General features: G+C 49.2%; 1 long non-coding RNA gene across 1 annotated transcript; it reads right to left on the bottom strand.

The window, feature by feature from the left end:
• Positions 1-5,289: 5,289 nt before the first annotated feature.
• On the bottom strand, positions 5,290-12,257 carry LOC309529199. The gene is made up of 2 exons (XR_014218127.1): positions 9,941-12,257; positions 5,290-9,776 (listed from the first exon to the last, which is right to left on the bottom strand). It is a non-coding gene; the product is annotated as an uncharacterized lncRNA (long non-coding RNA).
• Positions 12,258-18,425: the final 6,168 nt, after the last annotated feature.

Raw genomic sequence — 18,425 nt, 5'->3', positions numbered from 1 at the left:
GCCCACCTCCTCCTTGAGCTCCCCTGCCTAGGACTGAAAAGCGCACAATAAACAGCCCTCGTCTCCTTCAAATTCACCTTGAATGCAGTAAGGTGGGTTGGAAGTGCGGAGGGGTGGGGGTGGAGAGGAGAGCGGGGGGGGAGGAATAGCTCTCCTTTCTCTGACAATAATCAGTAGAGTGGCTGGGGGAGGGAAATAATGGCTTTTAAAAAAATAGAGAAAGAGACACACTGTACAGTATCACTGCAGCAGCCTGCATGCAGTCTCAGAAATTCTCGGCTCTACTCCACCGCAGTGATGTCAGCTGCAAAAGATGGCTACTCCCTCCCTCCCTCTTTTAGCAATTCTCCCCCCACTTCTCTCTCTCTCCCCCCCCCAACCCTGTTCCCAGTTTCATCATCAACAGCAGTCAAACTCCAATGTCCAACACATGCTCCGCACACACACAGACCTCAAACCTTCGTATTATCTTGCTATTTGCGTCTACATAGGTATCTGAGAGTTTGCTGTTTGTGTTGGGTTTTAACAGGCAGGGTTAAAGCACGCTGCAGGACTTCTCTGTTTTGCATGCACGTCTATAGATAGCTCTCTTTTAATCGGGAGCCACCTTTCATAGATACTGAGAGGGTTGTTTTGGGTCGTTTCTGTCCTCAAATTATAGCGAACCACCTGGAGCTTATGCAAAACGCAAAACCAGAAAGAAGGGCATAGACAGAGCTGTCAACGTTTCCCTTTTCTTAAAGGGAAATTCCCTTATTCCAAATAGGATTCCTCGCAAGAAAAAGGAAAAGCCGACAGCTATGGGCATAGAATTGCCGATAAAGAGGAAAACTCCGGGAAGTGGAAACTGTTGACAATCCGCATGTTAAAGGCTGTTGTACGCAAATGATGTTGTGAGTTACCCAACTCGGACCGCCAGCATTCCATGATGAATGACGACCAAAACACGATGGTGGGGCGTGTGTGTGTGATTGTGTGTTAATCTGAGATTGTCATCATGCACATAAAGGATGCCCATGACGTGCCCGAAATCTGGGGCACTCCACTGCAGCGTACATGCGTGTGGATCCGTACATACATCCACAAGCGCCCCCGCGGAAGAGGAGGGCGGAGAGACTGGGACCCGCGCGCGCACACAAACATATCCAAGCGATGAGTTCATTCAATCTCCCCAGCCACAGAACTGTCAAGGTGGGACCCCTAGATGACCTTTTCTGGTCAAGGTGAAAGCTCAAGAGGATTCTTGGCCATGAGAGGTGGGGCGGGGTGTGGGGGGGACGCGTTAAGAAACCAGCCTCTCCTCCCTCCTCAGACGGCTGTCGAGAGAGGCCGCGGTGGATCTTCCAAAGCGCTTCTTTTATCCCCCCCCCCTTCTCTCACTCCTGCCTTAGCAGCGGGGCCGTGGGTGCCTCTGTGGTCCCTCTTAGGCACCCCCAAAGCCTCACCTCTCCCTCTCCTTCCCCAAAGATCCCATCAGCACCGCCGGAGAGGGAACTCAGAGAGACGCGAAGGCAAAGGGCATCTCCAAGACCTTGCGCAGCGCGCTGGTTACGAGGGGAAGCGGGCGGGGAGGAAATAATAGGTGTAGGGGGCTGATAAAGCAGCTGCTGGTAGAGTTTTTTGGGGGGTTGTTTTTTAAAGGAATAATCCCTCCAGGACTAAGGGGAGGAGGGCAGAGCGAGGAGGAGGAGGAGTTGCTGATGGAGAGCCCTGCGGAAAGGCAGGGAAGTGGGCAAGACAGGAGCGGAGGTTTTCTCCGAAGGAAGGACATCCTTTGAGGCTGCCCTTCTCCTCCCCCTCCTCCTCCCCCAGGTGATCCGCAGCCTCCTTTCTTTCTCTTCCTCCTCCTCCTCCTCCTCCCCCCATCTCCCCCCCCCCCATCCTGCCTAGGATGGCGCTTCCCGTGTCTCCAGATTGAGCATCAACTACAGAAGCGCCTCACAGCCTCGTCCTGCCCGCCTCTCTCTCTCTCTCTCTCTGCAAGGCACAGGGCTGCCTGGACCATCGCGGGGGGGGGGACGACCCCCGGCTTGCCTCCTCTCCGGACTGGCCCCATGGACGCATCTTTTCCTCTCCGGAAGGTTTGGAAGAGTCTCAAGTCCTGCTTGCGGATTTTTTTAAAATATATATATATATTCACCCCCCTCCTCCTCTCCTCCTTTTGCTTCAGGAAGACTACCCCCCCTTCTCACACACACCCCACTCCCGACAGCATCTCCCCCCCTCCATCCCTCCCCCCCTCTCTCCGTCTTCTTGTTCTCCCGCTCCCCCCACCCCAGCGAAGAAGCTACCCCCTGGAGGGACAAACCGAGCCCTTCCCATAAAGGGGAGCCCGGAGATGGAGAAAGTGGGGGGGGTGTCTTGTTTTCTGTGCTGGAGGGGTTGGTTGGTTTGTTGTATTGGGGGTATTTTGGGTGTGTGTGGCATCGTCAGAAGCAGCTTTAAAGCAAAGGAACAACAACGGCAGCGTTCGGGAGAGGATGCTAAATGGAACGTCCGCGTCCAGGCGCAGTCTACCGGCTCTTGAATATCAGCTGCTTGGGGGGGGGGCACACGGAAAGGCTGGTTGGGGCGGGAGTTGCTACTCGTGGGCTCTTGCCGGAGGCAGCTGTCCGGCCGCGGTTGGAAGCAGGAGCCTGCCTCCAGTGAGGCTCGTCCTCTGGAGAAGAAACTCCAGCTGGATGTTCGCAGGAAGCTCGCGCTCTTGGGTGTCGTGGGAAAGGGGACTCCGCGGAGTTTCCCCTGCCTCCTCCCGGGGAGCTGGAGAGGTGAGGACGGAGAGGGACTTTGGACCGGGGAAGGTCCTGGGAGGTGTTTCGTGCTGCACACGTGTGTGTGTGTGTGTGTGTGTGTGTGAGAGAGAGAGAGAGAGAGAGAGAGAGAGAGAGAGAGCGCTCTTGCTTTTGGTTGGTGGGGAAATCGCATGATAATCCTAACGCGGAGGGAATAATCTTGCTGGTGGCCTGCAAAAGGAATGCCGCTGCTTGTATTTGCCCGCATTTATTTTGGGGGGGGGACAGGCGGGTGCCCCCCCACCACTCTGGTGGAGGGGTGTATGTGTGTGTGTGTTGGCTTAGGGAGGCGGCAGAGAAGAGGCGCCGAGGGTTCGATCTCATGGGTCTCTTTTAATCTGGGGCACCTTGGCAACCCCCCCCAAAAAAAATCCATTTTTAAAAATACGTTTTTTAAAAAAACACTGGGGGGGGGTAACCTTTGGCCAGGCTCTGGCCAAACCCATTTACCTAAGCAAGAAAGGGCTTTGAAGCTGGGGCGAGGATACGCTTCTGTGTGCGTGTGCCCGCGGTGGCCCGTGTGTGCGGGGTGGGGGGGGGGCGAGAGCTGGTTCTCTCCCCCTCCCTCCCTCCCTCCCTCCCCCTCCTCTTTCTGCTGCTGCATTTTGCATGAGCTATCTAGGTCATTAGCATTTTAGCGTATGCAAGACTTGACAAAGCAGGAGACAGATGGGCCCCCGCTTCGCCGCCGTGTGGCCCCCCCTCCCCGCCTCCCTCCCTCCCTCCCCCCCCCTTTTGGACCACTTGGGACCTTCGCTTTAGAAGACTGGCTGCAGCAGTCAAAAACTGGCTTCCTCCTTTCTTTCTTTCTTCCCTTCCCTCTCTGCTTCTCCTTCCATCCTTCTTCCCCGCCGAGCGCAGGCCTGGCAGAGGCTGCGCGCTCAGAGCATCCTTTTGCAGAAGAACCAAAGCGCAGCATCACCGACGCAGCATCCGCAACATCAGGACCAGTAGGGATGCTCTTCTTCTTCTGTTTCCCAAAGATGCTCTTGCAGGGATGGGTCCGGCGGCGTGCGGGGCGATGGCGGGGGGAGGATATAAGGGCATTGGCTTCTCCCCTCTCCCCACAACCTATGGTCCTCCCCCCCCCACTCCCTTCTCCTCCGCCCCACTTCTCCTCCTGGCATCAGCTCTTGTGGGGGACGGGGGGGGGCGGAGAAACAGGGCCCACCGCCCACTGCAGAGCAAGCAGATCTGACAGCGGCGCCCGCGAGGGGCTTAAGAACAAAGACGCCCTTTTGCAGAGGCGTCGTCATCGCCTCCCTCCCCCCACTATTGTTTGTGGGATGGGGTGGGATGGCAGTGGGGGTGGTGGGAGAGAGAGAGAGGAGAGGAATAGAAGCAGGTTTGGGGAGGGAGGTTGGCTGATCTGACCCCCCCCCTCTCCTCCCTCTCCCCACCTCCACTCCATTCCACTTAGAGAGTGGGGGGTTTGCCCACCTCAATTTGGGCTGCCGCTGCCGCTACCCCTGCCTGCCTGCCGCAGGATCAGGACCAGCCGAGGCCCCCTTTCTGCGTGTTCACAGCGGACCTTGATTTAAATGTCCATACAATTAAGGCACGCGGTGAATGCTAAGGACGAGGCTGCCGAATCGTCGGGGGGTGGGCGCGGGGGTGGACGGCAAGCCGAGCGACCCAGCAGCCCGGCGCGGCGGGGGTCTCTGGATGATGCGCCAGGCAGTGCCAAAGCCCCCCCCTCCCGCTGGATTTCCACTCTAGCCCCCGGCCTCTGCGGAAGGAAGCCCCCCGTCCACTCTGACCCACACGCCTCGGACGTCCCCCCCCCCCAGGTAAGTGTGTGCAGAGAATTCTTGCACCACCAGCGCCACTTCCATCCGTTGAGCATGCTTAACTCTATGGCGGGTGTGGGGGCGGCGGCGTTGGATTGGGGCCCTGATGTGTTCTGGGCTTAGCCAGCCTTGCCCCGACAGAGAAACCCCCTCCTCTTTTTAGTTTCCAATGGGAGCTGCCCTATGGGGTGTCTCCTACCCCCACCCCCATAGGGGTCACCTTCTGGGCATGAGAGACACCCACCTAGGAAGCAAGGAGGGGGGGTCCCTGCAGAGGGTCTTCCTTTTTTGTGAGTGTGTCACTAAACCAACCCTTGTAATGTCCCTCGATTTTTGGTGGGTTTTTTGTTTTTTCAGAATTTCCCCACCTGCCGCCAGGGCCCTCAGCCCCAGAGAGTGCTGCTAGCTTGTCATTTCTGTGGGGATAATTGGGGGGGGGGGGAGAGATATGGAAGCGCTGCGTGTCTTACTGTGCATCACTGAAAAAAAAGGTTTACTACAGTGGCTTGTAGTCAGCTGAGTCCTACTCAGAGTAGACCCACTGAAATGAAGTGAGCCATGCCCATTAACGTCCATGGGTCTACTCTGTGTAAGGTTGCATGCCACACGGTGTTTTGTTTCGAAATGATGGGGTGGGGAGGGACAAATCGAGTAGGGCACGTTGCTACCCTGACTGCAGATGAGGCTGTAAATCCTTTTTTAAAAAAAAAAAAAGAATAAAACAAAACGAAACCCCAAAGAACAATTATTTTGTAAATAAATTAATATTACAGGCGTGTGACAAATGTAATAGGCAATCAAAGCTTGCAAAGGAATAACCTATTGAGAACAAGAATGTATAGACAGTATAGAAAGCTAAGTATGATAGATAATAGATAGGTAGATATAGATATAGATATAAAATATCAATCGATTTCTAGAAATTTGACATACACAGAAAGCTCATAGAGCTGTTAAAACGCAGACTAGCTCCAACTAATGTTAAGCACTTTTAGGTTCCACTGATTTTAACAGGAGAGGAACCAATGTAAGCCCAAATTTCTCCTATTGAACTCAGTTAGTGCTTAAATGTGAATGGATTGTGGCCATGTTCTATCAGTGTGTGTGTGTGTATGAGCATTGTATGGGCTTTTTTTTTTTTTGCAATTTACATCATATTGCAATCAGTGAGGAAACTCCCATAGATTTTAATGGCAGCGTGTAATTGAGATATAAGTGATAAGCATTTATAAAATTTGGGTATGACTGCAAAAAAACAACATTGCACATAATCACAAGGCTACTATCTAGAACCATTAAATAGGAGTAGTGTCATTGGCTGTAATGCAGTGTGGATGTCACAGAAACAATTGTGTGTGTGTGTGTACACACACACACACACATCCTTAAGCTTTCATGGCAGATTTTTATTGGTTAGATTTGTCATTTAATTTTCTCATCATGTTGTTGTATATTTTACATCTGCAAAAGATTTATCTGCAAAGGCTTGTTCTCCTGAATGCAAAGACTGCATGTTTCTGCAGAATGACATAAGCAAACTTAATACGATTTGCCCTGCAATTTAATTGTTATTATTATTGTCATTAGTAGTAGTATCATCATGATTATTTACTGCGATTATTATTTCAAAAGGTCATTTGGGATACCAGTTTGCCTTTCTGCAGCGAATAGCTATCTCTCTCTCTTGCGTACCTTCTGCTGAGAAATCAAAAATTTCCTCTCTAGCTATGCATGGCTTTCATTTATTACTGGGAAAGAGTTCTGTGGGATTATACAGATAACCCGCATTTTAAACAACACCCAAAACAAATGCATCATAATGGAAAATATACCCTCTCCCAGCATCGATACACAGATGTCCAGTGGGGAGGGCGGTTTTGCAACTCCCCTCCCCCAACCCCCAACTTTAAAAATATAATTTAAAACCGAAGGACCCCAGGAGGGGGGCAGCCCCATGAGTGTGATATAGGGGGGCGAGAGCTTGCTTTCAGCCTCCTTGCCAGATAAACATGCTATTTGTTTCCTTTGTATGGTAATACAGACCTTGGCCCCCCCCTCCCCACAACCACCTCACCCCCAACAGCTGCCCCAGCATCTCCACAATGGGGACCAATTACCCTACAGAATTGACCCCCCCCCCATCGTTCAATTCATTTTACATCCCCTCCCTCCCTTCGTCGCCGCAGAGAAGGCAGCATATAGATGGCAGCGGGAGAGGGGGGAGGAAGGTGGGGGAGGAGATAATAAACCAAATTATTTATAGGATCAAAAGAAAAAGAATCAGAGGAGGTGGTAAAATAAAGGGGGGGTGGCCCTCTCCAAAGAAGGGGGGGAAATGGCCCAGGGAAGCTACAGACCACAGACAAAGCCAGCTGCCTTGACTTTGAGGGCCTGTGTTTTAAGGTGGGGAGGTGGGAACACCCCCCTCCATGAAAACCCTCTAAGATAAAGAGGTGGCAGAACGAAGGGGGCTCTGATCAATATTGGAAGCTAGGAATCCTTTCGGCTTTTTATTTCGAAGAAAATGTGTTTCCGCCTCATTTTAAGGCAATGGGTTTTAAGTGCCTTCCAAAGAAGCCGTGCTATAGATGCCGGTGGATCATGCCCCTTATTTCAAGAGTGAGCTAATAATAATAATAATAATTAGAATCATAGAATTCTAGAGTTGGAAGGGAACCCCAAGAGTCATCTAGTCTAACCCCCTGCAATGTAGGAATGGCTGTTCTTCTAAGTAAGGCCTTGTCACTTGCAAGCCAGGCTGTCTGCATTGGGGGCACGGGGGTGGGTGGAGGAAAGAGCGTGCTGATGGGAATTGTAGTCCGAACCATTTGGAGGGCACCAGGTTGAAGAACCTAGGTCTGCAGCCGCAAGCAGAAGCGAGAGCAAGAGGTCACTGGTCGACAAGGCAGGCCAAACCTTTTCAATGCAGTTGACTCGCCACATCAGTAGGAACCTAGGAAGGCGTATTATACCAGGCTCCACTGATCCATGTGTTGTCCGCTCTGGCCGGCAACCGCTTTTTTGGGCCTCAGGCAGAAAGAAGTCTTTTCCCAAAGAGCCTTTGGATTTGGAGGTGCAGGGGGCTTGAACCCAAGGTTAGGTACCTTCTGCACCTGAAGCATGTGCTCTGAGCCGCTGAGCTGCACTCCTCTGCCCTCTCCTGCAAGTCATCCAGCCCCCAGTCACCTGACCCTAGAGAAAGCAAGCAAGGTGGAACATTAATGCACATCAGGAGCAGCTCTGTGGGCAAATGCATTGTGGCTGGTGGCTGCAATTCGGGCTGCATTTATGCATGGGGAATTTGCCCATGCATTAAATGCAACAAACTTTATTTATTTTTAAATATATATTTTTTACACAAAATGTGACATTATTCATTTCACTTTCAACAGAATAACTTAATACATGTTGACTTCCTATCCTTGAATCGGTGGTGTTCCCATTACCTTCCTTTATCTGCTGCCATAACTGCCATTTATTTTCTATTGTATTATAACTTATGTTATCATTTATTCTCTTTCCCCTTGCCTATTATCCAACTCCTGCTTGCAGTTTTATTTGGCTATAGTTTTTTCCCCTCTCCCAATAGTCCCCAAAGGACCTCCAGTCTTCAACAAAGTTCTCCTCTGTCTTTATCTCTTATTTTTGCTGCCCACCTTGGCATCTCTGTGTAGTCGTTGACCTTTAAAACCCATGGTTCTTTCATTGGGACGCCTTCGTTTTTCCTTTTCTGCGGATACAGGATTCTGGCTGCGATAGAAGCACAAACAACTTGACCATCTCTTTTGGAACCTCTAAATGCACTGAACTTTAGAGCAGACATTGCATGCCTTGCAGCTGCCACCCCTTCTTAGTTAGGCGTAGATCGGAACGGGCCATTTCTGCTTACGAAAACAGGGATCCTAGAACATGGGAAGCTGAGACCAGTGGTTCATCTCGCTCAGTGCTGCTGACACTGGCTGGCAGCAGCTCTCCAGAGTTTCCTGGCCCTGCCTGGAGATTTCATTGGGGCCTTTTGGGTGCATGGGAGATGCTGTCCCGCTAAGTTGCTTCCCAAAGATCCCACCGAGTGACAGATACTTTTAAGACGGCATCTGTCCGCTTGTGAGCCAAGTGGCTCATTTGAATGGGCGTCTAGGCCAAAGTCGGCATCCAGCGCAGGAAGGGGCAAAAACCCGCAGCTTGTTGGACGGGTGCAAGGATGGACCCTGCATCCCACCGGCACCCCAAGAAAATATATTCAGGGTCAAGCTATGATGTGGAAAGCCCCCACATTAATTCAGTGCGTAAGCAGCACTCCTGAACATAGGCTGGTGTGTTGCAGCCTAGCAGGACCCTTGATCCTAAAGTCAACACCATTCATTTCAACGCAGTTCATTCATTTCCCCAGATTTGTTTGTCCTTCGCCAAAGCGGCGAGAGGATTCCACTTCTATCTGAAATAGCGCGGGCTCCAGTCGTTACTTGATCGAGGGAGCAAAAAGAGAACGGTTTTGTTTGTTGTACTATTCATATAAAGTGGTTTAAGTGGTTTGGGGACTGCACCACAAATCTGGGGCAGGGGAGAGATTTTTTTTTCTCCTCCCCCCTGTTCTTCATTCATGGGAAAATTTATCCTAACTATTCTCCTCAGTGGGCTTTCCAGGCAGCTTGCTGAACAGAAACCCAAACCATTTCCCCAAAACCCATTAACCTAAGCATCAAGCAACGAGGATCCACAGCAAGCAGACCATAAAAATGGCAACGAAACCTATATTTGGTGGCCTCATAATTCACTGTTCTCTTGCCTCCCTCCCATAGGAATTCTTTTAAAGGTGAAAAAGCAATTCTTTTTAAGGTCACCTTGCAGAGACAGGAAGGACTCATGGGTCTCTGAGTAAGGTTGCAGTCCTAGGCATGCTTTTTTTATCTTAGAAGAAGTCCCATTCAGCCAGTGCTTTTTTTTCCTATTAAAATGTTTAGGGTTACTTTCATTTTCCTACTCATATTGAAATACTGCCCCTCAATGAGGCCAAACTTAGATTCACAAAATTCACCAGAAAAAAAGCACTGCATTCAGCTCAATGAGACTCAGTTCCAAGCAAACATACTGTACTTAGGGGCTGAGCTGCGAGTTATCCAAGTCTAAAAGGGGTGCAAAGTGGGGTGGCTCAATTTGACACCCCACCCCCCCTTCAGAAGCCTACTGACATCTGCTTATTTATTTCAGTCAGTGGCATAGCGTGGGTTGTCAGCACCCGGGGCAAGGCAAGTAATTTGCGCCCCCTAACCCATGGATTTTAGCACTGGAGTCCCTTCCGCACACACACCCCGATGTTGCGCCCGGTGCTGCCGGCCCCCCCTGCACCCCCCACGCTACGCCACTGATTTCAGTGCAATGCATATCCTCAAGATCTTGACATGGTTGGCATTGGTCTTAGTAATTTAGCGGCATTCATGTCTATGGCACTTTGCAGAGGAATAAACAAGTGCAGGTCTCCACCCCAATGAGCTACCAAAACAGCAGAGAGGGGAGAGGAAAGAAAGGGTTTAGAAACCAAAAATCACCCAAGTTTTGATCAACAAACAGTACAGTGGTACCTCGAGTTACATGCGCTTCAAGTTACATGTGCTTCAGGTTACAGACTCTGCCAACCCAGAAATAGTAACTCGGGTTAAGAACTTTGCTTCAGGATGAGAACAGAAATCATGCGGCGGCAGCGGGAGGCCCCATTAGCTAAAGTTGTGCTTCAGGTTAAGAGCAGTTTCAGGTTAAGAACGCACCTCTGGAACGAATTAAGTACTTAACCCGAGGTCCCACTGTGTCTAAAATAAAAGGCACGATAAAGTGAAGATCAGAGCCATTAGTGCAAAAAACAGAAACCCAAACTCCGATCATGCAGAGTCTAAATTCACAACTCAAATGATTTGTGTTTGTTTTGCCGTGTTTGCTAAATATCTTCAGGGGAGCCAAAAGGTGGACCTCAGGAGTTAATCGAGTGTGGGGCAGAAAGGGGGACCAGCCTCAAATCAGAACCCGTTCCAGATCTCCCCAGGAAGACCTCCTTGCACCTGATTAGAGGATCTTGCAAGATCTGAATCACCCAAGGAGGAAGTTGGAGGTGGCAGAGCTTGGCTCCAGAGCTGAAGGCACATGGCTAAATGCTCATCTCATCAGGCATTCTCCCTCTCACCCACACTGTGAGGTCTGCAGGGGAGCGGGGGATGCTAAAACAAAATGGGAACCAAGATTTCTTGCGGGGCTTGAAATATGCGTCTCATTGAACTGGATCCAGAGATCTCATAGGGATATTTTCTCAGCAGAAGGAGAGGAGGAGGCCTCCATTATTTTGTTGACAGTTTTAACAAATTAAAAAAGGAAGAAATCACATTTCCCCGTGTCTTATTGTTCCTGCATGTGCCAGTCGCTGAAAATGGCTCACCTCCACTGACTGTCCCACGGTTAACGTGTTGGGGTTTGGGAAACAGGCCTAATGAACTTATGATAATCCTTTTCACCATTTTTGGCTCTTGTCTCTAACAGGAATATGTATTAATTGTTTTTGTTTGTGTATTTGCCCCACGGAAGTGCAAACTATGACCCCAGATTTCCCCCTCCCATTACTGCTAAGATCAGGCTTCCTCAACCTCAGCCCTCCAGATGTTTTTGGCCTGCAACTCCCATGATCCCTAGCTAGCAGGACCAGCGGTCAGGGATGATGGGAATTGTAGTCTCAAAACATCTGGAGGGTCGAGGTTGAGGAAGCCTGGCTAAGATGATGGTGGTGATTGATTTGCACATCTTTCTGTCTAGCAACAGATATTTCTACCTCGCCCCAGAAGTCCAGCCGTGGAAGAGGCAGCTAGCGGCACAATCTTAACCATGCCTACGGCGCCGTAAGTCCAGTTGAATTCAGTGGGGCTTACTTCCAGGTAAGTGGGGTTAGGATCGCAGGCTAAGCCAGGAAGAGGTGAGAGGAAGAAGGGAAGAGGCAAAGGAGCGCTGGATAAATTTGCATTTTTGTTTCGTTATGTATTTGGGGTGAAAAGCATTCAAGAAACTCCTCTATGAATGAACCTCTCCATCTCATTTATTGCTTCACTTATTCCTGCCTCTGGGAAGGCCTGTAAATCAATGACAGAGGACTGTGTGCCCAAGTTTGTGGGCTCGGTCCCCACCATCCCCAGTTATAGAAGGATCACCGATTCGTGAGAAGATCTGCCCAAATTCTGGACCAGCGTTTGAGCAAAATACTGAAAACATCACAGTCCACCTTTAGCACAGCTTTGTTTACTAAATCTGTGGGGTGACAAATTGAAAAGCTTCAGTTCCCATGAACTCTTGACAATGACCTTAGAAGCTAAATTGCCCCCCAATGAAAAACCTTGCAGGATTTGCAACTTTCACTTTCAGTATGAAAATATATGGAGTTTAGCGTGAGCTAAAAAACAAAACTCATAAATTTTGTGTTGCCAAAAGCTTAGAGGGCCCTAAAAAATTCTGTGCAGCTTGTTGGGGATTTTATCTTCTATGCAGACACACAGAGGACTCCCTTTCCACAGCATGAAATTGGGTTTCCTGAAGGTCTTGAGTGCTTTACCAACCTAATATTAAGTCTCTCTTGGATATACTGCACAGCTCTTTTGTACTTCTAGTTGTTGTACTGATTTGCTTGACTTATTCAATAAAATCTTTTCTGAACAATTAAAACAAAGATTTGTGAGAAGATCTTTGCCTAACACAAAACCAGCCTTCCCAGACCCCACAAATTTCCCTATTTTCCAGGGACAGCCTCAGATTTGCAGAAGCCGTCCTGGTTTTTGATTTGATCCCGGAATGTCCCGCTTTTCCTTAGGACGTCTCTATTTTCATCGGTGAAACGTTGGAGGATATGGAGTTATGCGACACCCAAGCCAATAAGGAAATAAATAACTACACAATCTTCAGAAGACCTCTGAAGGCAGCCCTGTATAGTTTTATTATGTTTTTATATATGTTGGAAGGGACGCTGGTGGCGCTGTAGGTTAAACCACAGAGCCTAGGGCTTGCCAATCAGAAGGTTGGCGGTTCGAATCCCCGCGACGGGGTGAGCTCCCGTTGCTCGGTCCCTGCTCCTGCCAACCTAGCAGTTCAAAAGCACGTCAAAGTGCAAGTAGATAAATAGGCACCGCTCCAGCGGGAAGCTAAACAGCGTTTCCGTGCGCTGCTCTGGTTCACCAGAAGCAGCTTAGTCATGCTGGCCACATGACACAGAAGCTGTGTGCGGACAAACGCTGGCTCCCTCGGCCTATAGAGTGAGATGAGCACCGCAACCCCAGAATCGGCCACGACTGGACCTAATGGTCAGGGGTCCCTTTACCTTTTATGTATGTTGGAAGCTGCCCAGATTGCCTGGGGCAACCCAGTCAGATGGGCGGGGTATAAATAATAAAATTATTATGGAATAGGACACCCCATTTTCATCACAGAAATGTTGGAGTGTATGCCTTTCACAGCCTGATGTGCACCAGATGTTAGAATCACAGAATTGTCCAACCCCCTGCAATGCAGGAATCTCAGCTAAAGCATCCCTGACGGTTCCAATCCCAGCCAGCACTTGGCTCCAGGTTGAAGAAGACCACCGAAGATTTTGGAGAGCTGCCAGTCAGAGATGGCACAACTGGAGTTGGTGGCCTGGCAACGTCACATGCACTGCTTAACAGCTGTAGCAGACACCCATTCATGTGCTGCCTGGATGTGATGGTCATAAAGACGTCGGGAGAGTCCTGTTGGACCAGACCGCCGTGGCCTGCCAGAGCATTTGCTATGCATGCAGCATGCCCTGGGTTCAAACCCTGGCGTCACCAGGCCAGCATCCAAAACCCTGCAGAGCTGCTGCCAGTCCGTGTTGAGTTAGATGGACCAATGGTGCATAAGGCAGCTTCCAGTGTGCCTGTGTAAGGCCACAAGCAGGCCATGAAAGTGGTAGCCTCCTGCTTCTCCTTGCAGCCCAGTACAGTGGTACCTCGGGTTACATATGCTTCAGGTTACAGACTCGGCTAATCCAGAAATAGTGCTTCAGGTTAAGAACTTTGCTTCAGGATGAGAACAGAAATCGTGCTCTGGTGGCGTGGCAGCAGCGGGAGGCCCCATTAGCTAAAGTGGTGCTTCAGGTTAAGAACAGGTTCAGGTTAAGAACAGACCTCTGGAATGAATTAATTACTTAACCCAAGGTACCACTGTACCTGATAGTCAGAGCTAGACTGCCTCTTGAGATAGCTGAAAGCCACTGAGAGAGTTCTCCTCCAGGAATTTGTCTAATCACTTTCTAAAGCCTTGCAGGTTAGCAGCCATGACCACATCTTCCAGGCATGTGTATATTAATATTTTAGTGTGGCAGCACATGCACTTTGGAACTCCCCGCCGATTGACACCAAGCTGGCGCCTTCACTGAACTCTTTTCGGCACCAGGTAAAAACAAGCCTACCCAGATATGTAGAACAATGACGTGTGATTGAATCTGTCTTTAGCTTAGTGTTAGTTTCAGTTATTTTTTGGATGTTTTAAATAGCTGCTCCTAGCTGTGAATTTTATTGGAGAATCAAACCAGGCAGCAAAAAACAAACAAACATTGTAGCACGTAAGCCGTGGTTTTGGTTTTTAAACAATGGAGATCACATTTAATGGGAGAATTAAAAACAAAACAAAAACTCTTCGCCTATACTGGAGTTTGCAGATAGTGGGAGATGATACAAAGACATGAAGGCAAACTGCCACCTAAATAATAATAATAATAATAATAATAATAATAATAATAATAATAATAATAATAATATATTATTATTATTATTTATACCCCGCCCATCTGGCTGGGGCTCCCCAGCCACTCTGGGCGGCTTCCAAAAGAATATTATAGTACTGTGATACATCAAACATTAAAAGCTTCCCTAAACAGGGCTGCCTTCAGATGTCTTCTAAAAGTCTGGTATTTATTTTTCTCTTTGACATCTGGTGGGAGGGCGTTCCACAGGGCGGGCGCCACTACCGAGAAGGCCCTCTGCCTGGTTCCCTGTAACTTGGCTTCTCGCAGTGAGGAAACTGCCAGAAGGCCTTCAGTGCTGGACCTCAGTGTCCGGGCAGAATGATGGGGGTGGAGACGCTCCTTCAGATATACTGGACTGAGGCTGTTTAGGGCTTCAAAGGTCAACACCAATACTTTGAATTGTGCTCGGTGGAGGTGAGATTTGAGCTGGTTCATAGCTTGTGCCCTAAGCCAGGCTTCAGGAACCTGGTGCCCTGAGGACATTTTGGAGTGCACCTCCCATCAGCACCAGGCAGCATGGTAAACGCCCGATGGCTGATGGGAGTTGTAGTCCACAACTTCTTCTTCTTCTTTGGTGATCACTCGTAGCCGAGTAAGATTGTCTTCCATAAACACAGTTTTAACAATGAGTCTGTAAGTGACTGTGGAGGCCAATTCTGGATCCACACGTCCTTCCACAGTGGGGAGAGAGGTTTCCGGGCAGGAGTTGATCACAGTGTGGATTTGCCAAGTGTGCCTTCCTCTTAGCACGTTTCTCCCTTGTGTCCTGAGTTCGAGTGTCTTCAAAGCCGAGGTCACCTTTGGTAAAGTCTGTTCTCCAACTCACAGGCCAGTGTTTCCCAGTTGTCAGTGTTTATACTACATTTTTTTTAGATTTGCCTTGAGACAGTCTTTAAACCTCTTTTGTTGACCACCAGCATTACACTTTCCATTTTTAAGTTCGGGATAGAGTAGTTGCTTTGGAAGACGATCATCAGGCATCCGCACAACATGACCAGTCCAATGAAGATGTTGAAGAATAATTGCTTCAACACTGGTGATCTTTGCTTCTTCCAGTACACTGGCATTAGTTTGCCTGTCTTCCCAAGTGATGTGTAAAATTTTTCGGAGACACCATTGATGGAATCATTCGAGGAGTTGGAGATGGCGTTTATAAGTGGTCCATGTTTCACAAGCATACAGTAAGGTTGGCAGTCCACAACACTCAGATCATGGCAGCCTATCACAGACTGTGCTGCCTATTCCATCTCCACACTGGGGTTTTTTAAGTCAGAATTCACAGGAAGTCAGTTCCGGCATTTCTCAGGTGGAGGCGTTCATGGTGAGTTCTGGCACTTCTTTTTCTGGAAAACAGCACTGTATAATGTGTGTGCATGTGTAAAAGGTAAAGGTAAAGGTACCCCTGCCCGTACGGGCCAGTCTTGTCAGACTCTAGGGTTGTGCGCTCATCTCACTCTAGAGGCCGGGGGCCAGCGCTGTCCGCAGACACTTCCGGGTCACATGGCGAGTGTGACATCGCTGCTCTGACGAGCTTGCACCAGAGCAGCACACGGAATGCTGTTTACCTTCCCGCTATAAAGCAGTACCTATTTATCTACTTGCACTTAAGGGTGCTTTTGAACTGCTAGGTAGGCAGGAGCTGGGACCGAAAGACGGGAGCTCACCCCGCCGCAGGGATTCGAACCGCTGACCATACGATCGGCAAGTCCTAGGCACTGTGGTTTTACCCACAGCGCCACCCGCGTCCCCGTGTGCATGTGTACACAAATATAAATGTTTCCTTTGTATTGACTGCGCACATAAATATTCCCAAAGCCCACCCTTTCTGTAAAATCCTTGCTCCTTCTTCCTTCCCTTCTCCTCAAATGTATCACAATGCATTTAAACCCTATTAAGAAGCAATTAAGACCCCATCCATCACAGAACAGTCACCCAACATTTTAAATCACATTATAGCAGAGCAGAAATATCAGACATCAGGAAAATGTATTTGGGGGAGGTGGGGGGGTTGTGGGCGGCCCCCTGGCTGACCACACGGCTACCAGCTTTCTGTTTTTATTTTCATTTTCTGCTTGGAGATGAATCAGGAGGGGCGTTCTCTTTCCCTCCAAAGAAGAGGATAAAGAATTGGTTTTTCTCCAGGACAAATTTTCATCATCAGTGCAATATCTTACGGTACCTTTAAAGGGACATATAAATGTTATTCAAATACATTTTCCTATCTTGGTTGCAGTCTTATGCTTATGTAATCGAACACTGAATTGGACTCGCTTTTAAGGCTCTGGATGGGGATTTACTCACAAAGGAGTGGAATCAGAAACAAGGTTTTAGCACAACTCAACCCAGTTCTGCTGGGATTTAGGTTGACTTGCAGGCACCCAGTCGTCCAAAAATACATTTCCCTGGAGTGAAACCAACAGGCTCAAAGGCTAACAGACTAACTGCAGGGTCGGTTTTCACAACATGGAGGCCACTACATCAGATGCCTGGAGAAAAAGATGTGCCGTGACAATTTTACGCAGCTACCCAAATGCATAGCATCACATTTCTTAGCCATAGAAATACAACACAGGGGTGACTGGTACCCATTGGGTCCGATGGGGCGAAAGGCTGGGAGGCCAACAGCAGGTGGCGCCAGAGAGCCAGTGACAAGCAGAGCCAACTTACTCTAATACTAGTCATAGATAAGGAGGCAGGCAAGATGGGGGCAGGCTGAGGACAGAGTGGGGTTAGATCATTCCCCCTAAAGCATGGGTAGGTAAAAGGGACGCAGGTGGTGCTGTGGGTTAAACCACAAAGCATAGGACTTGCCGATCAGAAGGTTGGCAGTTCAAATCCCTGTGACGGGGTGAGCTCCCGTTGCTCGGTCCCTGCTCCTGCCAACCTAGCAGTTCAAAAGCACACCAGTGCAAGTAGATCAATAGGTATCAATAGTAGATCAATAGGTATCAATAGATCAATAGGTAGATCAATAGGTATCAATAGTAGATCAATAGGTATCAATAGATCAATAGGTACCACTCCGGCGGGAAGGTAAATGGCATTTCCATGTGCTGCTCTAGTTTGCCAGAAGCGGCTTAGTCCTGCTGGCCACATGACCCGGAAGCTGTACGCTGGCTCCGTCGGCCAATAAAGCGAGATGAGCGCCGCAACCCCAGAGTCGGCCACGCCTGGACCTAATGGTCAGGGATCCCTTTACTATAGGTAGGCAAACTAAGGCCCGGGGGCCGGATCTGGCTTTTATTTAAAATGCATCTCTGGGTTATTTGTGGGGCATAGGAATTCGTTCATTTCTCTCTCTCCAAAATATACTCCGGCCCCCACAAGGTCTGAGGGACAGTGGACCCCTGCTGAAAAAGTTTGCTGACCTCTGCCCTAAAAGATCAGCCTCCGCTGATGTAACAGACCCAAAGCTACAGCCTTCTTGTTCTATTTATAACATCATTCCAAGGCAGTTTCACTTATTTGGTTCTATGCACTGTGGTCTAAACCACTGAGCCTCTTGGGCTTGCCGATCAGAAGGTCGGCAGTTCGAATCCCCGCGACGGGGTGAGCTCCCATTGCTCGGTCCCTGCTCCTGCCAACCTAGCAGTTCGAAAGCACGTCAAAGTGCAAGTAGATAAATAGGTACCACTCCGGCAGGAAGGTAAACGACGTTTCCGTGTGCTGCTCTGGTTTGCCAGAAGCGGCTTAGTCCTGCTGGCCACAAGACTTGGAAAAACTGTCTGCGGACAAACACCGGCTCCCTCGGCCTGTAAAGCGAGATGAGTGCCACAACCCTAGAGTCGTCTGTGACTGAACTTAACGGTCAATAACTTCAAAGTGGTTAAGATCTGGAATATCAATGTGCAAATGTATGATGCTATGAGCTTCTTGGAGTTCTGGGGTATGAATTTAATTAATTGGTTGGTTGATTATCATGGCCATCCAGGATAGCTCTGTTGGCAGAGCATGAGACTGCTAATCTCAGGGACATGGGTTCAAGCCTCAAACGGGAAAAGATTCCTGCATTTCAGGGGGTTGGGCTGGATGACCCTCGTGGTCCCTCCCAACTTTGCAAGT

The sequence above is a fragment of the Podarcis vaucheri genome, assembly GCF_965113315.1.
Source record: "Podarcis vaucheri genome assembly, chromosome: 3".
Classification (NCBI taxonomy): Eukaryota; Metazoa; Chordata; class Lepidosauria; order Squamata; family Lacertidae; genus Podarcis; species Podarcis vaucheri.
The sequence above is the reverse complement of the archived record's forward strand: the minus strand, read 5'-3'. Positions and strand labels throughout refer to the sequence as shown.